The 23,200-nt window shown below is 44.2% G+C and overlaps 1 long non-coding RNA gene across 1 annotated transcript in view; it reads left to right on the forward strand.

Annotated features, from left to right (window-relative positions):
* The window catches only part of LOC110358536 (uncharacterized), an 85,883-nt gene that overhangs the window by 14,870 nt on the left and 47,813 nt on the right, over positions 1-23,200 (forward strand). The window contains exon 2 of the long non-coding RNA XR_010467119.1: positions 17,701-17,788. This is a non-coding gene — a long non-coding RNA (uncharacterized LOC110358536). The remainder of the gene's footprint in view (positions 1-17,700; positions 17,789-23,200) is intronic.

The following is a 23,200-nucleotide window of genomic DNA, read 5'->3' on the forward strand; positions in this document are numbered from 1 at the left end:
CAGACCCACCTTCGAAAAACAAAGCAAAAATAGTGCTCCCTGATGGGAACAACACACCAGTCCTCTCCTAAAGAGCCCAGAGCCCTGTTCTTTTTTTACCATAAGCCTTTCAAACAAAAACAACAACAAAAAACCCCTCTACCCTGTTAGAAATGAACCCCTTCATTTATCCTGCAATATAACCCTGAAGCTAATAATTCATGGTCCTCCCCATCTAGCACTTTGCAATACCCCACGTTCCTTTCTCCTCGAGCATTGGCTTCTGACAGGCTTATAAAGGATAGCAGAGAGTGTGTGTGAACTGCAAAATAAAGTGATGTTTTATTGTTCTGACCTCTGTAATGCCAGATGTAAATCAGCCAATTGCCTTTATTAATGATTTGTAGACAGCACTGTTTGAACAGTTTTGCTTTATCCCAGGACAAAAAGAAGAAAAAAAAAGAATCTCAGTTCCTGGAGATTGATTCCTGCTGTCAGGAATCATTAGGTATTTGGTACTTCTGGAGGTGTTGGGCTACAGGCCCATGTTGGATAATCCCTCAATCCCTAAATCATTTCACTGTAAACATAATCTTTGAGTAACAAAGTCGGTCTTGGGTATCTGCCAACATCTCGGGTTGAAGCTTGTCAAACAATTCCTCCAATTGCCTTTGGATGTAAATGGCTTGAAAGCCCACATGATTGGCAAGGCTGGGGATGCTGAATCAGCAGTGAAAAAGCAATATGCACTAATTCTGCGCCAAAACCACTTCTGCTTCCCTCTGGGAAGCCCCAGCTGAAATCCCCCACTGGGTCACACCAGCCTCCAAGGAGCTTGTGCTCACCCACTGCCCGAGCCACCTTCTTCCAAATATTGCATCTTAATTACAGTGGTTGCCTTCTGCTCGGCAGCTGCGTGTGGCCTTGTTACCGATATCTTCCTCCAAGATCCTGCTGTGGGTCTGAGCTCTTTTTTCTGAGTTCAAACTCAGCTTTGCACACCTCTTGTTTTTCCAAGCCATGGACCACAGCTCCTTGTGACCACTCCTTTCCAAAACACCGACCAGAGGGAGGTTTCTCCCAGTTTCTCTCCTGTCTGATGCAGCCTGGCTGGGAGCTGCTGGGTGGGAGATGAGCTTGCCTGCATTTGTATGGCATAGAAGTAATAGCTCCTTGGTATTGTACATGGCTTATGTTAAGATTTACTGTGATCTGAAAAATATAACAGATCTCTTTTTGAAACACGTTTTATTACTTTTCTGTGTATCCCAGACTAGTCAGGACTTGTCAAAAATATCCTTTACTTATTGGGCATTAGTGAGATTGAGAAGACTACCTATGCAGCGCTGAATGTCAAGAGAATGGGCCGTATTTTTCTCATGTGCGTTTCTTTTAGGGATTATACCAAAGGAGACTTTGATGCAATACAGATTACATGTTTATGGAAGGACTTATAGAAAGGTGGCTTATTTGGACACACAGACAATGAAGGAGAGCTGTCTAGACCGACTGGTTGAGAAATTGAGGAAAGAGGGATATTTGGGTATGTTCAGAGTTGCTTCAGCTCCTTAGGCTGCAGAAGACTGACACTGGAGGGGCAGCAGCCCCATTTTCCTTTTGCCTTGACAGGGACAGTGGAAGATCATGTAGCTGAATGACAGATTTTAATTTTCTTAGAGGACAGACTGGAAAAGGCAACTTTGTTTAGCCTTAGCCTGACTCTGTGTCACCCATAAGCTGCTGAAGAAGGGTCAAGATTGCCTGCTGCTTTTAATGTCACTGGTCTGATCATCAGCACCTTACTTCAGTTTCCTTACTTTACTGCGTCTATGTTTGCCCACTGGATTTCATGCTGATACTTTTATTTTTTATTTGATACTTTTATTTTTATACTCACTGTTTCCTGGGTCTAAGCTCCCTTGCACAAGAGAAAGATACTGTCCCCTCTCAGCCATTATATCCCAAACAAGCTGAACTCTTCTAGTCACATTTCTAAAACTGAGTGAAGGGAAGGAGATCCTTGAAAGGGTCTCTCTGCATCCATCCACATTACATTTATTTTTTCTGACCCTGTGTGGCCAAAGCTGCCATGCTGTATTCCCCAAAAAAAAGAACATTAAGGCTTTGCATAATGCCATTAATGCCCCTTGTTTCTTTGGGGAATTATTTGCCTGGTACATCCTAGGACATCATTTGACATTTTAATGGACAAAGATCCTTTGATCAGCTTGTACACCCTGATGCTTCTTCTCTTGTGACATTTGCAGAGAATGTGTTCCCGGTCCAGACATATGTAACCGTGTGAATTACAGCATCGCACGGCAGCCCCTTCCTCCAGCCTTTGAGATCATTCAGATCTTCCTTGTGCAATACCTGCCTTTGTCAGTGAAACCTCACCTCCCAGCTTCCCATAAGCAAATGCTTGATCAGAGCTGAAAAATTGCAGACCAAGGTCATTCATGAAGAAATCCTTATTAACTTAGAAAACAACAGCTCCTCGTTCGGTTTTTATTATCCCTCATTTAAGCACTAGCAGAGACTAGTTTACAAGTCTTATTTTAGTTCTCAGCAAAACTAATGAAACTAATACAGCTCTGTTGAAACACTACACTGAAATCAAGATTGGTTAGATACATCAGTGTCCCTTTCTCTCTTTAAAAAAAATATCATTTCCTCAGAGAAATGAGGTTAGTCTGGAACCATCTATCTTTGGAAACTGAGCTGATGAGAATGATTTCAGAATGTCTGGATAGTTGCTGACAGGAATGGATCTATTTTAGGTATTTACGTAGTTCATATTGTTGTAACATGTGAGTACATCATGGCTTGCAAAGTATTTATTTTCTACAGACTCCTGAAAGAAGTGAGATGATGCCTGTTTTAGTGATGGCAACATACTCAAGGCCACGTAAGATCTATCAGCAACAGAACTAAATCCAAGTATTTGCTCACAGAAGTAGCAGTTCCTAGCGGCTGTGACCCCAGCCCAGGGATTTTAAATCATTTGCCTCAGCATTTATCTTCCTTTTAGACTTCTTTCCCTGGGCACCCTACATTTTTCAGCTAAAGTGAGTTCACAACAAGTAAATGCTATTTGGTTCTGAATGCTGCCATAGACATAGCACTCACCTTCCTGCCACTGAGCTGGGACTTGGTCTCTCCCAGGGAAAATAAAGGTCACATTGACTTCTTTCCAAATGGCAAAGTCTTCTGTTTTATACTTTTTTTCTCCTGGTGCCATATTTTACTTTCATGCAGCACCTCTCCTCCTGCTGGGTCCTTAAGCACTTTGCAGATGATCTGTGCAAAGCATTGTTTCACCCACACAGAAATACAGTTTGGTGCATAAAAAAAAAAAAAATGAAACAAACAGTTTGCACCTCTACCACTGGGGTTTTTAGAGAAGCAATTGGAGGAACAAGTGAAATTGCATTACGAATCAAAGCAGGGAAAATTCAGTTAACCAGAGACCCTCACTGCCTTTCCACCTAGCAATAAAATAGCACAGGAGTCTGCATTGCAAGCAAGCAGTTTGGGACTATATTCTACCTTGCTCAAAATCCATGTCTGTAATGTCTTCAAGTCACAAGATCCTGCCACACCTCCCTGTGTATTTCCAAAGAAGGCAGAAATGCTGAGGGCTCCTTCGAGGGGTAAACACGACCCAAGAGGTCAGCTCCAAGTGTTCAGTTATGAATTCTTTGGGGTGACACCATCCTGTGCAGCAGCTTGGCCTGTCCCTGCTGGGCATGGCAGCGATGTGAAGGGCAGAGGCAGTTGCGGTCATGAACCACAGATGAATATTTTGGCCTGGATGCTTTTATCAAAACCTCTTCCAAGCAGAGACAGGCAGGCCCTGCAGTGACTAACATGACATCCCTTGGCCCTGCCAACTCCAATGGGGAAGGATTTCCCCCGGTGTCCTGGGGGATCTGTCTGTTATTTCAAAACCCAGCTCATGTCAGCTGTAGCTACAATTTGCCGTCACAACCTCGGCCCTGACCCGGCTTGAGGTTCCAGATAACCCTCGAAGAGGCTCTGTTTAGGAGGCGGCTTTACCACTTTGGACACCATCGCTGCATTCTGGCCGCTCCTTATTGATGCTGCATCCAGGTCCCTTAATGCTCCCATTAAAACACGCTGATTAAATCATGCCTCTAATTGCTTTCCTCATTGCACAGACATAAAATTCCTCTCCCTAGCACACAGGCGAACTGTTTCAGCTTGTGCATCTCCAGCTCACTGCTGAACTTTCTCCAGCAAATGGAACTGCCCGCTCCCGCCCTGGGGATGCAGCCTGATCCACTGCAGACCCCCAGCATTCATCCCCGCCTGCTGCCTCCCCCCGCTCCCTCCATCCCCCCGTTTTTTGGGTGGTTTGGGGTCGGCTCCCTCCCCCGGGCTGCCCTCCGGTGGCCACATGGGCAAAATGCAGCATCAGCTCTCTGGAGGGTACCAGGGACACGGGAGAGGGAAATCCCCCTTTCCTCCTGCCCATGCAGCCTCCGCAGGTGTCTGTTCCCTCTGAAATATAAATGTTCCTCTGCTCTATACCTGTCCTTGGCCACCTACACATGCTGGTTAGCAAGAAGATCTGTAATGCACAGAACACAGGACTCTCTCACTATTCTAGTCTGGTCGATCACACTCAGAAGCAGGGAAGGGAGATGGATAATATGAGATGCTCTAGCATGATGTGAGATACAGCAGAAATTAGGTGGGTGCCCCTCAGAAGCAGGTCTTTGTAGCTTCTGTAGACTCTGAACTTTGAAAGGACTAAAAGAGATCATCTCCAAATGTCAGGAGAACTCTGAAGACTCTGGAGGAACTTGTGTTTGCCCCCCAAGCCTTCTGGGTGTAGTTTTCTTGCATCCCCATGGCACAGGGACATCTCACATCTCTGAGGCTGGTGAGCGCCACATTCACGCCTCCCCACCTCTCGTCCTCCTCGCTCATCCAGCCCAGACCAACTCTTGGCAGCATTATTGTCATAGTATCAGAGAGCTGCTGGCCAAGGAGCCAGCTGGACCTCATTACTGGCACTGCCAGATCCAAGTTCTTCCTGCTGGGACTGCTGGAAGTTTCCAGTCAGGACCTCAGGTTGAAGGGATGGCATGGAGCCACCATCTTGATAGTTGTCCATAGAAATAGTCGTTTCCCTTCTGGAGTCAAAGCCATCTTTCCCTCAGGCCTCTCTGTTGGAAGCGGGACGGCCATTAACAAGTCCAGCTGAGCAGCCACATGGCTCTGCAGTTGTCTGAACCTCCTGAAGGTCATGGCTGTGCAAAAGGACAGGGAGAAACCTGTGGGCCTCAGACATTTTTATGCACTAGAAAACTACTCTGGATCATTACTGGGAAAAGATGCACACAGGCAACAACTGCGGTTCTCCCTGCTGCTCAGGTTGATGCTCTGCGTGATGCTGTCTGTGTGTTAACTCATCACTGGAGCAGGGATGAAGCTCCTGTTGTGTGAACTGTGATCTCGACATGCAGGTGAAGGCCAGTATATGGAGAGGGCCCAACACCATGAGGCATCACCTAAAAAAGCCCTTTTCAGAATTTGCTGCTATCTCACAGCTCCAAAGAGATCATGATGTGCAAGCCCAGAACGTGTCAGGTTTTTGTATTGGGCCATTTGTAGTTTTCCTCCTGCATTTCACATTTCCATCTGCTACTACTGGGTTGGCTGCCAAAGACCTCCTCTGTGTCTTTACAGCCTAAAGAGCTGCTCCTGGGAGTAGCCACAGCAGAAGGACACTGCCAATACTTGCAGAAGGGTATAACGTGGATCTGGGCTGGTGGGGAGGACAAGAGCCCAGGCGAGGAGGAATGAAAGACCGCAAAGTTTTCAGCTGTCAGAGAATACACTCATTTAAGTGCAATTGGCAAGGGAGACAGATCTGGAGAAATCCCACAGGAGCTCAGTAAGAAACCCAGCGGTATTTTAAGACCACATTTGATGTGTCAGAGCACAGGTAACAGGCACTGTTCTTATGGAGATGAGTGTATGTCGGTGACTAAGCCCACCAGGTGCAAAGCTAAATCAGATACTGCTCAGGGCCTGTGTCCCATCTAATTACCATCTTGAGGAACAGGTTGTGCCTGGATCCAGGAAACCTGGTGGACAGGGAACAGGAGATCTGAGTCCTGCTTCCACCAAACTAGAAGGTGAATGTGGGTGACTCAGTTCTCCATGTTGTGTCTCTTCTCCCCTCGGCAGTGTGTCTTTGCTATTTTGATCAGCAATCTAGCTCAGGAAATTTTAGCACTGTGCATGTTTCTGCAGCATTAATCACCAAACTCTGATAATGTTTTAATTGTGGGGTTTTTTTTGCAATGGTAAAGTCCTTCTAAAAACACCTGGGAAGTTGTACTGGGAACAGCATCCAATTACAGAAAGAAAGGGGGGTGACATCTGGCATCGTTTCCCTGGGGGGAGGATGGTGGAAGGATGGCACCTACTGTCATCTCCCAGGATGCAAGGGGAGATCATCTCCCTTCTTTTCAGAGCTGCTATTTCTGCTGCAAGGCATGGGCTGACCCTGCTGTCAGTTCCAGCATTGCACGGGAGGAGGGAACATATTCTAATGTCTGGGCAGGAGTTGCAAAGGTTTCTTGGTGCTGAGTTGCCTTTCCATCCCAGCAGACCCAGCTTGTCACCTTAGATTCACTCCAGTGTCACTCATTTAACTGAAGTGGCTCCATTCCCCCCACCGTGTGGGACTGGGAGGACAGATCTTGCTGATGAAGCCAGCATGTCTGCGAGCAGGGAGGACAGCCAGCGACAAACCAAAGGTAACTTTGCTCAGCACCATTTCTGAAGGGCACAGTTTGGACGCATGCACAGACCAACCCGGCTGAGGACCCTTTTCACAAGAGAGCTTCGTTTTCCCCTGGCAAGTCAGAACCACATACCCAAGGCATTGACCTATATCTGAGGATGCTCCTTTGAGAAAGCTCCAATAGCATCAGTCTGTGGGGCGAGATGGTTCCTGGCAAGGGGCAGAGAAGATGTACCAGCACATATATCTTCCCAAGAGGGTTTCAAGGCACCATGCTTGGCTGGCCCTTGTTCCCTGTCTGTCTGTCTCCCCTTACCTTGTCTGCTGTTCTGGTGACTCATTCATGCCTGCTGGCTCCCTGCAGTAATTACCAGCGGAGCTTTCTGTCGTCACAGCTCTTAAGGTGGGCTCATGCTGTGATAAATAAGCTGCTTAGCAGTGTGGAAAGAAATGGTATTTAAAGTTTAATATCTTTTTTAGCCCTTTTTTCAAAGGATGCTGATTTTGTGATCTGTTTGGGAAGATGCACTAGGTTTTGTTTCTTTCTTTCTGTGACGCAGAGAGGCACAAAGAGAGGAAGGAGAAATGGGTGTGTGCCTGTGTGGTATGACAGCCAGGCTGCCTTCCTTCCCTCTCACCTCCCCAAGCTTTGCAAAAGTGACTGACACCCTCATTATACAGTTTAATTCTGGCTGGCAGCTTAACTTGGCATTGCCGCTCTGGCTATATCAGTGCTTTGCACCCAGGCTCCGTTCGTTTCCTTCCTCAGGAGCAGAAAATAAATATATGACCTGGCAGTAGTGGGCAAAGATTGCTGCCCACATTCCCAAGGGACTCTCTGGTCCTGCTTTGGGCTTATGTGCTCTATGGGTCTTGGCTTTCTGGACCGAGCATCCCAAGGTCCAGAGCAATGCATGTGGGAGCTCGTGCAGGAATGTAACTGCTCAGCTTTGAGCAGCTGTTGGGATTTCTCTCCATAACCCCATTCGAAGCTCAGTGTTTATCCTCCCACCCCTAAATCTTGCAGGAGGGGCTAAAAATAAACCAATAAGCTCTCTTTCTGAGCTTAGTCCTCCCATAACTCTTTCTGTCCAGGTGCTGCAAGCAAGGATTGCAGCTCACTGTGGAGTTTAGCCAGCACTTAGGTTTCTCCCAACCTTCAAGAGGGGGATTTAAATAATTTTGTGTCAATCCTCTTGATATCTCTCTGCCATGCATTGGGAAGACTGTCCACTGTCTCACCCTTCTGATGGGAAAACTGAGACATGGGAAGGGGTGGTGCAGCCCTTTACCCAAAGGAGGCTTAAAAATCAGCATAACAGCAAAGGGACACCTGAACCTTCCTCAAGCCAGGTCCTTTTGCTTTTATTACTAGACAATATTGCACCTCTTGGGATGGGAAACATCTGTCCTAAAACAGGGTAGTTGGGATTCAAAGGCACTAGGGGAGATTTGGAAGCCCCACTACTGTGTTTTCTCCCTGATTTAGTCATTTGGCTGTGGTGGGCACAATGCCAAGTCACCTGTGCCTGGCAAGGCGGCACACAGCGTTAAGTAAAAGCGGTTGCTGTGAATTAATACGTTCAGATTTCATATCTCCAGAAAAGCTAGCAGACTCCAAACAAGCTCTCTGAATTCAAAGCCCCCTGCATCAAGTTACCAGGAACACGTGAGTGATTCCAAAGGCTTGTACGGCTTTGAGTAACAATTTATAACAACAAAAGCCTCATTTAAGACAGAGACCCCTGTGGGAATGTTCCTATTCATTTCTCTCTTCTGTGGGTAATTGCAGAAAGATGACATTTAAGTTGTTTTACAAAAGTGGAGAGGAAAAAAATGAAAAAGGGGAAAAACCAAAGAGAAAGATGGTACAGTTGGATAGGGTGAAGGAGAACATAGTGTGGCTGAGATTCCCAGAGACCAAGTAGTTTACAAATAAGCGGAAGAGGGTTTGTCCTGAATAGCAATCTTAGCACAGACATCAGCTACATGTGGACAGTGGAAATGTGAGACGGAGGTAGAAAAGCAACCTGGGCATGGAGCACAGCTCATCCCTCAGGCTGGTGGGCAATGTAGGTGGGTGACAGACCCGAGATACCCAAAGCAGAGGATTGTGGGTTGGCCATGAAGAGCCATGGCTGCCTGAACACCTCAGGGCTGGGAGCAAGTAGCCAAGAGGCAAAGGACTGTATGGTCAGTGACATGGAATTCCAAACATTTGCCAACATTCTGATGTAGAATGAAGAACACCAAGACCCAAAAGTTGGTAGGAACCCCCTCTCTATACACTGGAGAAATCCATCTGGGATGAAGAACTACGTCCCCCCTGCTTGTGTAGAAGGTGGTGAAACCTCTTCTGTTCTGCAGATTTTCAGAGATTTACTACCTATTGGAGGAGTTTAAATGCATTCAGTGTAATTAAACCCAGGGGGAAACACAAGCCTTTAATATCTCATGATTTCTAAAATATATATAAAAAAAATACATCTTTCCCTGCCACCTTACAGTACTCCTGCTTGTGGTGAGAGGGTTGAGGAACGCAGAGCTGGGACGGGCTTAATCCACTGAGCTGAGCAGCTGCACGTGTGTGTGTAAAATTATTTTAATGATCCATAGCAGAAGGGCAAGGGGATGAGGAAGGGGGGTGCCAAGTGGGGCTTATTCCTGCAACACAGGGATAATTGGCCCTGCAATGGTAACGGCAAGCTGCTGTCAGCCTCTAACAACGTGTGCGGGAGATGAAGTGACACCCTGACAGGTCCCACCAACGTCCTGGGCTGCCCTGCCTCTGCCAAACAAATGATTACAGCCTTTCTGCTGACATTCAGGGAACTAAATTGGAGGTAACGACTCTCCTGAGGGGCCTGCAGTGGGAATGGTAAGAGGGAGCCTCATAGCCTTGTATCTCACCTGGGACATCTTTTTTCCATGCTCTTCCAAACAAGCACGCGAGCTTTTCCCATAAGAGCACACACATCGATGGGCTGAGGTTGTACCCTCTCAAATTCCCTTCCCCAATACAGTTCACTGATACCAGCTCTGACCACCCAGTGAATCCAGAAATGGGATAGAGATGACAACCCTTCAACATCACCTGAGAGCAAATTCACCCAGTCTTTGCTTCTCCTTTTCCTCCCATGTTACACCTCAAACTCCCTTTCACTCTCTACTTGCTCAGTCTCCACTTATTTGCAGCTTTCCCTCCCATGCAGAAGCAAGGGGCCCATGTTAGGCATATGCAGAACATATAGCAAAAGAACAAAATAAAGCACTTGTGTAGCTCCTATTACCTGGTTAACTCCAGGTCTGCCTTAGAGCTGAATCTGATGTCACCAATGGTACATTGCCATACAAGAACAAAATTATGAAAATCTCTGTAGGTATCTAGCAAGCTGCATTCCTGCTGAAATGATTTAGTGTGACTGGAATATTATGTCACCGATGGCGGTGTGCTCTAATCTAAATCCAGGCAGGCTGTTGGGAAATTCTCAGGTCTCCAATTTTTCAGTAAAGTCACATCGTATGGCTCATGGCTTAAACTTATATTGTAATGGCCACACAAGGAATTTCATTTACTGTGACTGTAAGGAAGCAAGAGAGGGAAAGAAAAAATCTAACTTGTTGTCTGGAAAGCATCTATCAGAGCACACAACAGCTCCACCTCCTTGTGATATTCAAGTTCATCATATCTAAATAAATATGCTTGGAAACTGTCCATCACAAGGGAAAACAGTCATCTCAAGGGTACTTTTGAAAGCATATGTCAAAGGTAACGCCATGGGTATGTAAATTGATTCAGAGTACTTAATTGGCACTGTTTTCTTTAGTACATTGATGTCATTCCAGAACAATCCCAACCCCCAGCACACTAACATCAGGTCATATTTTGAGCCCATTTACTTCACAAGGTTGTTTCCTTTGACTCCAATGGATTAACCAGTTCTATATTGCAGTAGAGAGAGGTCAGATGTAGATCTCTTCCACTTACATCGAATTTAATTGATTTTTTTGTGTCTCTTTAAAAACCCCCTAAAATAGAACATAATGGAAAACAAATGTTCATTTCTCTAACCCGCTCAAACACAGCACAGAGCCCACTGTGCCAGGTGGTGTACACACACTGACAGAACAAAAACTCCCTGATTCATTTGCAATGTAGTCCACAGAGGAACAGCTTTCACTTCTAAATGAGTCAGAAGCTATTTTACACCCCAAAAACACAACCTTTCAACAGGCTCTCTTGCTTTCTTGGATAATCCTTCATTTTTTCTAATCCTTCCTGGAGATCTCTTAGCTCAATGGCTTGCAGTATTTAGAAACCCTTCTTCTTTAAGTAATTTCCTTTTTGGATACTACTGATCCACAGTCCAATAAATGTTCCAAGACAAAGTATTATCTCTGATCTGGGATCAGAGGTGAGAAAGTCCATCATATATTGGCTGTCCTGCTCTCCTCTCAATTATTACCCCAATTAGTGCCAGCTGCTCATCATCAGCAAAGCCTCTTAGACCAGGTGGTTTGGATTTTTCAGACCCTGCTTGACTCCATTGATGCTTTGTTTGCTATTAACTTTTGGGAAGGTAGAAGAAGTTGCTGGAAAGAATTTTCCTGGGATTATTTGCCATTATAAACTCATTTGAACTCCAATTTCTTTTGATCTTGGGCAGCAGCATGCTTAGAAATGGTATGTATACACATTTTCTTATTTGAGCAGTCCTTCAGCTTAGTCTTTTAGAGTTCAGGGAAGTGGCCACTATAGCAAGCTCTTTCCATGGGCACCATGTGGTTACCACTTCTAATGGTAACTCTTCCAAGAGCCATAGTGAAGTCCTTTATACCTGCAGTGTTTTCAGGAGTTTTTCCCCATCAGTCCATCTAACAGAAACTCTGCTGAGTTCCCTGTCTGAAAGTTATTTTACCATGACAGCTAAAGGACCCAACTGAGAGCAGTCTCCATTTTGTGCTTCGTGATGCACTGACAGTGAGGGCTTCTGTTGTCCCCAAGAATTCACAGTACACAGCCACAGTTCTCTTTGTCACGCTGTGTGGCATTAGGACCTGCTCTTTCTTTTCGATGACAGTCCAGTTATTGGTGTCACCTCCTCTCTGTCTGCCTAGATATGAGAAGTACTATGAAACTGTGGCTGCTTAAGGACTTGCTAAGTTAGCAAGTTTGTATCTGTGGTTTTCCAAAGGCTCTGCCTCAGAACCATTGCCAGGAAAGATTACTTTTGTAAGTTAATTTGGGGAAGTTCTGTGTTCTTGCCATAGAAAGAAATATCTGAAGGAACCTCAGTGTCCAAAGTGATTGCAGTGCTGAAATGTCCTTAAAAGCTGTGGATGTTTATCTTGTGTTTCCCATGTAGAGCAATTTTTCTCTGGTGAAAGGACTAAAATTTTATAGAAATAGCCATTAATAGCCAACAGGCTGTTGGGATGAGCTCCTAAACTGAAGTCCTAGTAGGCAACATGGTTTCTGATCTTCATCTCCTGCTTCTTTATTTTAACCATTTCTGGCAATCATCATCTGTTTCTGACCAGAAATTTCACCTTGCACAAAAATTTCAGTTAAATGACATGTTTAAATTAAAAGACTGGGATTAAACAAATGCCTGTTTTGAAAGAAAAGCAGGTTTGGTCCAGCTGCACTGACCTCTTCAAGCAGCTTGTGCTTTACTGTCTAAGAGTATTGCTGGTGGCCTGTGAAGGACTTTGGACAAGTCTTTCTTTGTTGTCATGCATTGATCTCATGCATCACAAATCCAGCCAGTGGCTGAGGAGTGGGGATCTCTGCTAATTGGTGACATCTGCCTCTAAGGTCTGGCTACCAGCTGGCAGAGGTGGTGGCGTTTGCAAGGCTGCCTTGGCAGAGCAGCTCTACGAATGCCATCTGTTGGCTTCCAGAGCCACATTTCCTAGACAAACACGGCCTCCCCATGGGAAATGTGACTTCTCATCTGCAACAAATGGAACGTATAAGACCCCTCCAGTTTTTGTGGGATCCTCAGGAACCTGCTAGGCCATAATCAAATGTGAAACCATTATTTTATAGTGGACATAATCCTTCTCCTTCTTGCATCTTACGTAAGGAGAACATATTCTACTCCCACAGAATCTGTAAGGAATTCTACCTTGCCACGAAAGGATTCTTTATTTGAACAGAGTCCGAAAAGAAATGTAGCTTTGCTGTTTTGTTTTGGTTTTCCTCTTGGAGATGCTGAATGTTTAATCACAGTTTCACAAGGACATGAATTTCTCTTTGGATTCCTACCTGAGCTGCAGTGGCTGATCTTGGCTCAGGAACAGAATTCAGACTGGTCCCAAAGGACTCTCTTGTTTTGTCCAGACTTGGCTGTTCTTGCCAAGGTTTGCTGAAAGGTCTTCAGGTACTCAGAAGAAAAACTTCTGCATGCATGTGTGTGAGTAAAATATATATATATATTCCCAGAGGTTTTATAATAATGCTTTTGTAATGGAAATTTTTATAGGAGAAAAAAATTAATAAAATAGGAGGTTTTTTCTGAGCTGTTGTCAGAGAAAGCTGTTTGGGTTCTCTGAGTACAGAAGACTATCTGGAGTTACATTGGGAATTTCTAACAATTTTATATTTGTGTCCACTGAAATCCACAGAAGTCAGATCTTTCCATGGAGTTCTAATAAGTGACTAGCTGATGATTATGATATATGCACCAGAAGGCTGGTTATTTCTTCTAAAATTTGAATAGCAGAGTTCAGAACTTCAGGAGATGAGTATCGTCCAGAGGGATCTGCATTGTCTTTGCTGACATAACCATTTCTGACAGAGTGATTAATAAATATAACAGCAGTACTCACGGCAACAGGATCACACAGGAACAGGTACATCAGTTGATAAATAATGTTGGTCATAACTTCTCTATTAAAAAAAAAAAGTTAATATTCAACCTTTTTAAAAAGTAATTATTTAGGAAAGATTGCTTTAAAAAAACAGCACCTGCCTGTTTGAAGTATCTTAACCAAAGTAAGGCTCATTGTTGTCCTTTTTTCTTATATTTAAAAGCACGTTGACAATTTCAAAACAACAAAAAAGTCTCTCTTAGGTAACATTGTAAAACAGAAGTTCCTTACAAGGCTCTGGCTGCTCTGTGGGCTTAAACACATTCTCAAGGGCCAGAAGACTCTGGGGGTCTCAGATCAAACACCAGGATGGATACGCTGGACAAAGCACCTGAAGCGTTTCCTCTGAACCATCAGCTCCCCCAGGGCTGATGAATTTGTGTGTTGACTTCTCATCACGGAGCCTTCCAGGCTCTTTCTGTAGGACAGGCTGCCTGTGTAACTGAAGAACAGGGAATTACTGTTACCAGGATCCCAGCTTCAGTGCCCCAGGGCTGAACAAGATCAATTCTGTGTTTTACCAGTCCAGAGAGAGAGAGTGGATGTTTTTCAACCATCATCACAAATATGCTGGGTAGGAAGCGTGGTCTAGTCTGTCCCAGATGCCAACACAGTCTGAGTGCTGCGCTAGAGTGGCAAAGTCTTTGAGTTTTATGGAAAACATACAGAAGTGGTTTTTTTTTCTGTTTTGTTTGGTTGCATTTTGTTTTGGTGGTTGGTTTGGTTGCTTTTCTTTGTTTGTTTCTCTTACTGTTCTTCCAAAGAGTAAGCATTGAGGTTTTGCCTCATTAAGAAGTATGGGACTATTTGTTGTCAGCGATTTCATTAAGAAGCCAGGCTCTGAATCAACAAGTTACTTAACTTTTTAACCACTTAATTATATGCACAAATGAAAATCCTGTTGACTCCAGGATATGCTTAACACTGTTGAACCAGAGCCTTAGTCCAGTTAGCAAACTCGTCGTGAACTGATCCTGATTTATACAAAGGGGTTTATTATTTTGAAGTATTCACCAAATAGGTTGGACAAATAATTTTTCAACCTATTGGCTTCTACTGTTTGCTTTAGACTGTTTGCTAGTAATTCATTATTCATTATGGTTGGTCAAGTGCAACACATGATGCTTCTGAACAGGAAAGGTGGGGAGGGGGGTAAAAGAAAAAGATCAATGAATAATGAATAACATACTTCCCATGCTGACACATTAAAAATTTTCAAACACTTTCATAAATTCTGTGTTGCTGCCTGAATACTCAAGAAATTATATCACTTGAAGAATAATTGCTAACCCAAAAGGGCATTTCAATACACTCAGAATAGGTACTCAAAGGCAATAAGTGCCAAACAATACCAGTGGACACCCACTAAGACTTTCAAAGATGCTCAAGCCAGCAGTGTGCCCAGGGTGCAGCACGAGCATCTGAAATTCCCACCTAGTGCTCATCTGCATCCTCTGAAAATCTTCTGCTCCGCCCCACCCAGTGATCTCAGCTTGAAACCACAAAAGCATCTCCTGAAATCATTACTTATGAAACCAAAAGCTTTATCATGTTAGACCTGAAGCACATGCTTGAATCCTGCTGGAGGTTGAAGTTCTACAAAGAGTGTGTATGTGATCCCACTTGGGAGAGAAGAAGGCAGAGAAGCTGCTGTGATCCTTCCAGGGTTGCTCAGTGATCTGGAGGTCAGAGAAGTGATTCCTTCAGGAAGTCAGTGGGGAAATAGACCTGATTGAGGGCAAAGGTTTTATTTGTTTGTTTTCCAATGGGAAGTAATAATATTTTGTTAACCAAAAAATGCAAACAGCAGGACGTTTTTGCTTTTTAGCTGAAAAGCTTTTGTTTTGAACAATCTAACAATTAATATAGAAATCTCTGTTTTCTGTAGAAAACACAGAAATGGGTTCAGCTGAAAATGCCATTTGTATTTGCTGAAAAACCCCTTTCACTGAATCTTCTGGAGAAGGTTGGATAGATTTTTGTTGCTAGGATTTTGCACTCAGGGAGGTGAAATCAAATGTAACTGAGGGCACTGTGCTTTGGGTTGAACTCGCAAAGCACAGCTGAGTCATTTCCATTTGGAAAAAAAAACACGCACCCCCATCCTTCTCACCATGAAACTTTCTATGTTTCACTTGCCAGGAGATGTTTTCTGTTTTTTTGCATACCAAGGTGTTTTGAGTAGATCTTATCCTGGGGTTCCCTGGGGGTGTTTGCCTCCTGCCCCCTGGTCCCTCCGCTTTCACACAGTACTGGGTGCAGGACCTGAGCATCAGAACCCATTGATTTACCAGCTTGCGGTGCCCTGCTCATTAGAACCAATTTGCATGCTGAACATCAATATGACAGCCCTAGCGAGGGATTTGTTTAGCTAATTTAGAGTAATGGAGAAGAGAAATTAATCACTTTAACACTGATGCTCCCTGGCACAGCGAGGCTGGTAGTCATCCCCCCCACCTGTCAGCAAGACACCCCCTGTTCTCCCCCTATTTCCATGTGTTTGCCCCTGAACAGAGAGTTCAGGGATATAATAACAGGCCTGGAATACCAGGCCAGAACCTGTCAGCACGGAGGAAAAAACAAGGCAGCAACCGAGCACTTACAGCAAGGTTAAAGCAAACAGGATTATCTGTTCGAAGCACTTGAGAGTGCTGATGCTCTCAAAACAAAGGACAGGGCAGGAGCCTCAGCTGCGCTCAGCTGGGGAGAAACCCAATCCCCAGCTACCGCTTCGTTAATGATTGATTAAGGGAATAGTGCTGGGGTGGAGGAACCCTGCAGGTGGTGAGCACGCTCCTCTCCAGGTGCTTCGCTCCCCTGGGATGCCAGGGCTGCGAGGTGGGGGCTCTGGGATGACAGTGCCCAGAGTGGGTCAACAGGGGCTGGGCTCAGGGATCTGGAGGAGAAAGTCTCACTTAGGAAAGAAGTGTCTTTTAACATACATTTTTTGGTTTATGTGCTCAACTATAGAAAAAAACATCTATATGAAAGTATTCTGCTCTGAAAACATTCCCTTCATTGGAAAAGAAACCACAACCTTTCTAAATCTTTCCTTTATATTTCACCACTCCCAGATATACTTAGCATGCTTTAGGCATATACCCTTTCCGAATAAATAAAGATATAAGTTCATGACAGCTGTGACATGAATAGAATCCATATTGTGAACTCAAACAAATATCATTATGATGTGCTGTTTGTTTAACATCTATGATCACTCTGCTCTCAGACATTGTCATGTATGGCAGTCTCTATTCTTTCTCCCACTCTCTTGTTTACAAGTCTAACATGAGTATTGTTCCCTGGTTAGACCTCCTCAGCATATTTAATTTCCCGTGTATTGTTCCCTAGTCCTCCTCTAATGCCTGGAACAGGGAGGGCTGATGTAATGAAGAGCTGTTGTCTCACATTTCTCTGTTACAAGTGTGCCCAGAATAAGGCTTTTCTGGCCTTTAATATCAACCCAGGCCAGGGGTGCAGGTTGTTTTCTGTAGACTTCCTCTAAACTAGGACTTCTAGTCAGTGAAAAGCATTAGAAACCCACATATCATCATTTATAGGCACAATCCAAAACTCATCTCCTTTTATAGGCCCTAGCTTAATAATTGTGGCTGCAGAATGGCCGCTGGTATTATTCCCAGAATAAGAACTACTGAACTTAAACAAGTGTAATGCAATAAGGGAGAGATGGAAGTACCGAAGCTTTTACGTACAGAAATGATACCGGATTGTAAAAATGTGAATGCTGTAAAATAATGTCTTTAATTATATACATAGAAAGAAGGTTTTCAGCAGCAGATGTCTAAAGATAGGCTCTCAAAACACAGACCTGTCAGTGAACTCTATGGAGAGAAAAAAAAAAGATGACATTTAGATATGGACTGACAGGGATTGTTTTAGTTTTCCTTAGATTAATGTGTGTCCATGTGTGTAAATCCAGAGCAGGGTACTTAATTGCAACCATTATAAATGATAGGGAGATTTAAATAAAAGCAAGAAGGATGGACCATGAATGATGCACAGCGCTAATCCCAAACTCTGCTCTCACCTCTGAATTGCAGAGTGACAAGGGAACCCACAGAAGTTGGAGGAGATGAGGAGACCTGTGCCAAACGCTACAGCATCTGGATACAACCCTGAGCAGGGCAGGTAGGGTTTGCTCCACTGCTTGTTCCTGGGCTGGGTTTATTTTAATAGGATTTGGCTTTAGCAGTGAAGATGTAGCAATAGTGGATGGGGACCTTACAGCATCATCCATTATAGGTTTGTTATCAGATGCTCAGGAATGACAAGCGGGGAACCACTGAGGGCTTGATGATGAGGCTGGGACATAGAAACATATCTTTAGCTAATGAATGTGTCTGAATTGTCTGTCTTGAGGTGTATGATGAAATTCCTTTGACACAAATTGGAAAAGACTGATCCTAATGGAGACCAGGGTCATGGTCCTCAGGACGTGTTGGGTCTGGGGCTTTCCCCGAGCACTCCCACACCTGCAGGAGAACCCAGCTGAGCTGCTCATCAGTGGCTCCCAACACACCACCTATTGCAAATTAAAACAAAAAAAATCCAATTACATCCCTGGATGACTTTTTCTTGATTTCATTGGGATTCCTATCACACCAGAACAAAGGTATTTTCGTCCAAGGTTTTCCAGTAATTGGAGATGTGTGAGGAGTTTCACCCAGCACTTAAATCAGAACAATTGCCATATTTTTAAAAGATTATCTTAATGTTGAGCTTTCTTTTTTTAATGTTTTATAATAAAGTCCCAGAAATAAAGGCTGCAATGTAGTTGCAATAGAATTTACATTAGCATATTTGGGGAGTTTTTTTGATCATTTTTGCATGCATTAGAATGAAATATTCTGTAAAAATTAAACATTATATGCAAATGAGTGCAACAAACCTACATTTTGAATAATAATAATTCATTATCTCCCTATAATATATGTAAGTGGCTTCCTCTTTTTTTTAAAAAAAAAAGAAATGCACTGTAGACATTAATTCAGCACAGCAGAAGTTTACAGAAGAGATCCACTGAAATTCTAATGGAACACATTCCTCATTTGCATAAATCCCAGAATCCCACCTGCCAAAACCCTCCAGCTATTAATAGGTGATATGAATGTCACTCGATGCTCATTTATAATATTGTCGCTGTAATATAATGCATATTTAGGGCAGACTTTAAGAATCATTGTAATTAACAAAGCACACCATTACCAGCAAGTGTTTATTTGTGTTATAGGATAAAGATGTTGCATTTGGAAACAATTATAACTCTAGAGGTGTTGAATTACCCCCTTTGGAAGTGTTGCCTCCTTTTAGTGAGTGCAGCAGATTTCCACGGGCTAGCTGCATGTAAAAAAAAATCATGTTTTAAAGTAACAGCACGTCTGTGTATCTGCAATGATAATAATCATTCATGTGCCAGGCCATGTCTCTGTGACATGTATTTATTCTTTACCCCAGGGCTGTCTGTGTGGAAGCTTTTTTCTCTCTTCATACTTCTTTATGGGGAAACTGAGTTACCGATCTGTGAGACCAGGCTCTTTGAAACAGCTTAATAGAGTTAAATGCACAGTTACAGGTGGAGTTACTGTGCGTTCTACCATCTTCACTGGTTTGAGTCCTGTTATAAGGTGGATATGCCCAGGACAGAGTGTGACTTGGTGTATTGGGTTATATTTTCTTTCCTTTGTTCTGATGAGGAGTTGGGGAGTGATGGAAGGGCTTGGTTGGGTACCCAGCATCCAGGTGGTCAACCCACCACACTTGATCAAAACTTTCTGGTAGCAAAATGCCTTTCTGATGGAAATTATACAGAATGGATTGAGTCGTTCATACAGAGGTTCATACAGAATTCCTTCTATAGGGTCTCCAGTTTATTGGAGTGTGAATAAGGTCTCACTAAATGCTTTGTGATCTGCCCAAATATAAACTACTTGACAGTTAATCGTCTCAAGAGCTATGGTGGCCAACATTGGAGCTGCTGGCTGATGAAGTTTCATGCAGTTTTGGTATCCCTAGATCCAGGTGGTGATCCCTCAGAGATCTCCTGGCTGGGGAGGTGGTGGAAGGTGATGGGAACTAGAACCAGAAGTAAAGAGCTGCTCTCCAAACCCAACAGGCACCGTTTGCCTGGAGTTTGCATTGCCATGGGTGTGTGTGGAGATGGTGGATTTAAAGAGCTGACTCTGTGCTTCCTGAAAATTGCTTTAGGTGGAGAAATCACCATGATTTTCCATGCTCAGCCTTGCTGGATGGTCTTTCTCCTTGAACCCATTAGGGCTCTCCCAGGGCTCTAACAAAGCACCATCAGCCCACAGGGGCTGCACACAATCCCTCTGTGATGCTGAATTAACCTCCTCTACTGGTGTAGGTGTTGTTGTATGTCCCACCCTGGGGAACATCCCACATACCCTGGCTGAGAAACGCTGGAATAAAATCTATTCCAGCAATAGCAGAGCTGTAGGTAAAGAGGAGGCAAAATTCTTGTGTCTTTTATGTGAATGGATTTATAAATTCAAATCTGAATTTTTAATGCAAAGCTCTTTAAAATTTCAGGGTTTTTTTTAACATTTCTACATCTTCCTTTATAAAACTGGTTAAATCCCACCTACAGTGTAGAGTTGATGGAGGCAGATGTAGTCATAGATATAGTAGCCTCCAGACTCTGCTTAGGATAGATTTCAGTTTAAAACTAACTGACATGGTAAAAAAATACTGTGGCTTTCCCCTGCCCTCCTTTTCTCTCTTTCTTTTACTCTTCTGAAATATTTCAACAATGAAAAATAATCTTCATCACTTTCCAGAGGGTAAAAAGAGGAAAAAAAAAAAAGCAACAATTTTTTGTTGTCAGAAAAAGCTAACCGAATTTGATCGAGATACATCTGTTCAGAGACGCCATAAAAAATAAGAAGACAAATGGAAACTCTCCCAGTGCTTGTCTGAGTACTGCTGAGAACAGAGACTTGTTGATCCTCAGGCTTTCTGGTTGCCTGAGGAAAAGAAATAATTAAAAACATCAAGTGAGCAAAACACTCTCTGGAAAAGAGAGACAATCTCTTTAGGTGAAAACTCAGCTTTTAAAGACTTTCTGATGGCAATGAGCTGACCAGCTCCCACACTCAGGCTGCTGTACGGACCCTTCCTGCAGCACCGTCTTTCACCACCGCAATTATTTTGGAGTCTCTGCTCCTCCAACTGCGGCCAGTTTTATGTGTCACCCTCAGCTTAGGAAAAGCATTATCTTATATGAGACCAGCGGTTTGATGTGATCAAATCCATCTCAGTTGATGCCCTTTCTCAGTTCAGCTGTGGCAATTCTTTGTAGCGGATGTTATGAGTCGCAATCATTGGAAAGTCACCCGGGGTCATACGTGGGTTCAGATGTACTTTATCAGATTGATGCTGCTCCTTTTCCTTGCCACATCCTCTAGCAGCTTTCTTGTTTTGATGCCTTCATCTGAGTTCCCCAACGTAGATCACCCACCCCCGGAAGGGCTGGAGGGAAAAATATCCCTCTGTAAGAGTGATCAGTGTGCAAGAGCAGAAGAGAAGCCTTTGAGCTTTCTGTGTTTTCAACGAAGTGGCTTGTGCAGCATCCGCAGTGCTTTAGCCTTGTGCCTGCCCTGGTGTCCTGCGGGGTCGCCCTCCAGACTCCAGGGCATGACTTTAAAAAAAAAAAAGAAAATTTAATTTAAAAAAACAGCAAAACAGACTATCCCCTAAAGACCTGTGGTCTGACTTGGCCAGGAATTACGCACACAGGCTGCAAGGGGCAAGTGCAGCTCATGGAGACCAACAATGCTTTTCAGGGCAGGTATTTTGCCATCGCAGGTATTTTGCTGCTCTCGGGCAGCTTTGACAGCTGAAGGCAGATCCTTGGAGCTGGCTCTTCCTCCTGGTGGCAGCTTTCCCCAGCCCAGGGTGCTGTGTCACTGTCCCTGCTCGGTGTCTGGACTGATGTGGTGTTGCAGCAAGCAGGTGTCAGCATCTCCCTCATCAAACTGCGTGGTTGGCAACAGCAAAGCAAACCCCAGCAGGCTTCTGCAAGTGCGTTCCTCTGCCTGCCTTGTGCCTTCTTCTAGCACATGCAAAAAATGCAGATGCTTGGCTATAGACATACCAGCCCATGCACAAACACATCCCCACCCCTCACAGCTTCATGGGCAGGGAGAAATGCAGCTTGCACACAGACCCCAACACACACATGTAGCAAACCCATGGCAAAACACCGGCATGCAGCCACCCATAAACACCTCGCTCTTCCCCGCTGCACTGAGGGAACAAACTGCACGCAGCCGCCTATAAATAAACACACCGAGACAGGACCAGCCTCAATGGCAGCTCCCCTCAGCCTTTTGGTTTAAATATAGGCATTGGCTCTGCTCCAGGAGGAGGTACAAGTGGTTTCAGACTCAAACAAATTGTTATGAATCCCATTTGCAGTGTGAATATACTTAGCGAATGTTTCTTTCTCTAATGAGGCCAAAATAGCAATTAACAGGAGTCCTAGTGCTACTGCTCCGGAGAAAAACACAAATACATATATATATTTATCCTTAAGATTATTCTTATCTGGCTTCAAATGCAGAAGCCGTGTTGCCTAAACATGTATGTCACACGTCCCACCTGTATCTGCATCTTTCTATGTCACACTCAGGCACGTGCAGGGGAAAAATATTTGCTTTGAATCACAGCAGATCCAAGTCCTCATTGCTGGTAAATCCCAGCACCTTTTTTCTTTTCTGGTTTCGTTTTTCTCCTCTTGAAGATGGTACAGAAGCAGAGCTTTTTCTCCCCTTTCTTTGCTTGCTGCATTCAGGTTTTCCTATCAGGGTTGTTTTTTTTTTTTTTCTTCTTCCCATCTTTTTCTTCTTTCCCTACAGCCAACAGAGTTGTTGGAGAATACAAAATTAGCCAATTCAGACAGAGGCCGAACATCCCGAGAGAGCAGGAGGGAAAGAGAGAGAGACATGATCAGCCCTTGCCAAATAGGCTCTCTCAACTCCGCTGTGCATTTCTCTCTTTCTCTGAAAATCACAAGAAACAAATGAGAGTGATAGGGAATACAAATTTCCAGTATATTCAGGGACTGGCCACCAGTGACCCTCCTGCCTGCAGCGTTTCCAGCTCTGCCCATGCTCTGCTGCAGTACAGAGCATTTACATCCCCGGCAGCCTTCTGCCTGCTGCTGCCTTCTCTGCAGAAAAAAGGCCAATTTTTTATCTTTTCCATACAAACTAGCAAGTCTGACCAAACCCTTCTGGGATCAAGCCACACAGGCAAATGCCCCTCCTGCTAGTTCCACTCATTTAAGCTGTGTGTAGGTCTTGCTTGTCCCGTTGAGGGGAATGATTTGGCCTGAATTCCTGGTGGCATGAACATTTGAGGTCACCCCTGGGTTTCAGCACTAGGGATGCTGGGTTGAGTCTGTGAGGTGAGGGTGCTTTTGGTGCTCCCCGCTCTCCTGGCTTCCAGCCTGCCCATGCTAAGGATGTCCTGGAGAGCGATGATGAAAATCATGGAGTTCAGAGCCAGGTTTTATTCCAA

Source organism: Columba livia, chromosome 19 (genome assembly GCF_036013475.1).
Source record: "Columba livia isolate bColLiv1 breed racing homer chromosome 19, bColLiv1.pat.W.v2, whole genome shotgun sequence".
Classification (NCBI taxonomy): Eukaryota; Metazoa; Chordata; class Aves; order Columbiformes; family Columbidae; genus Columba; species Columba livia.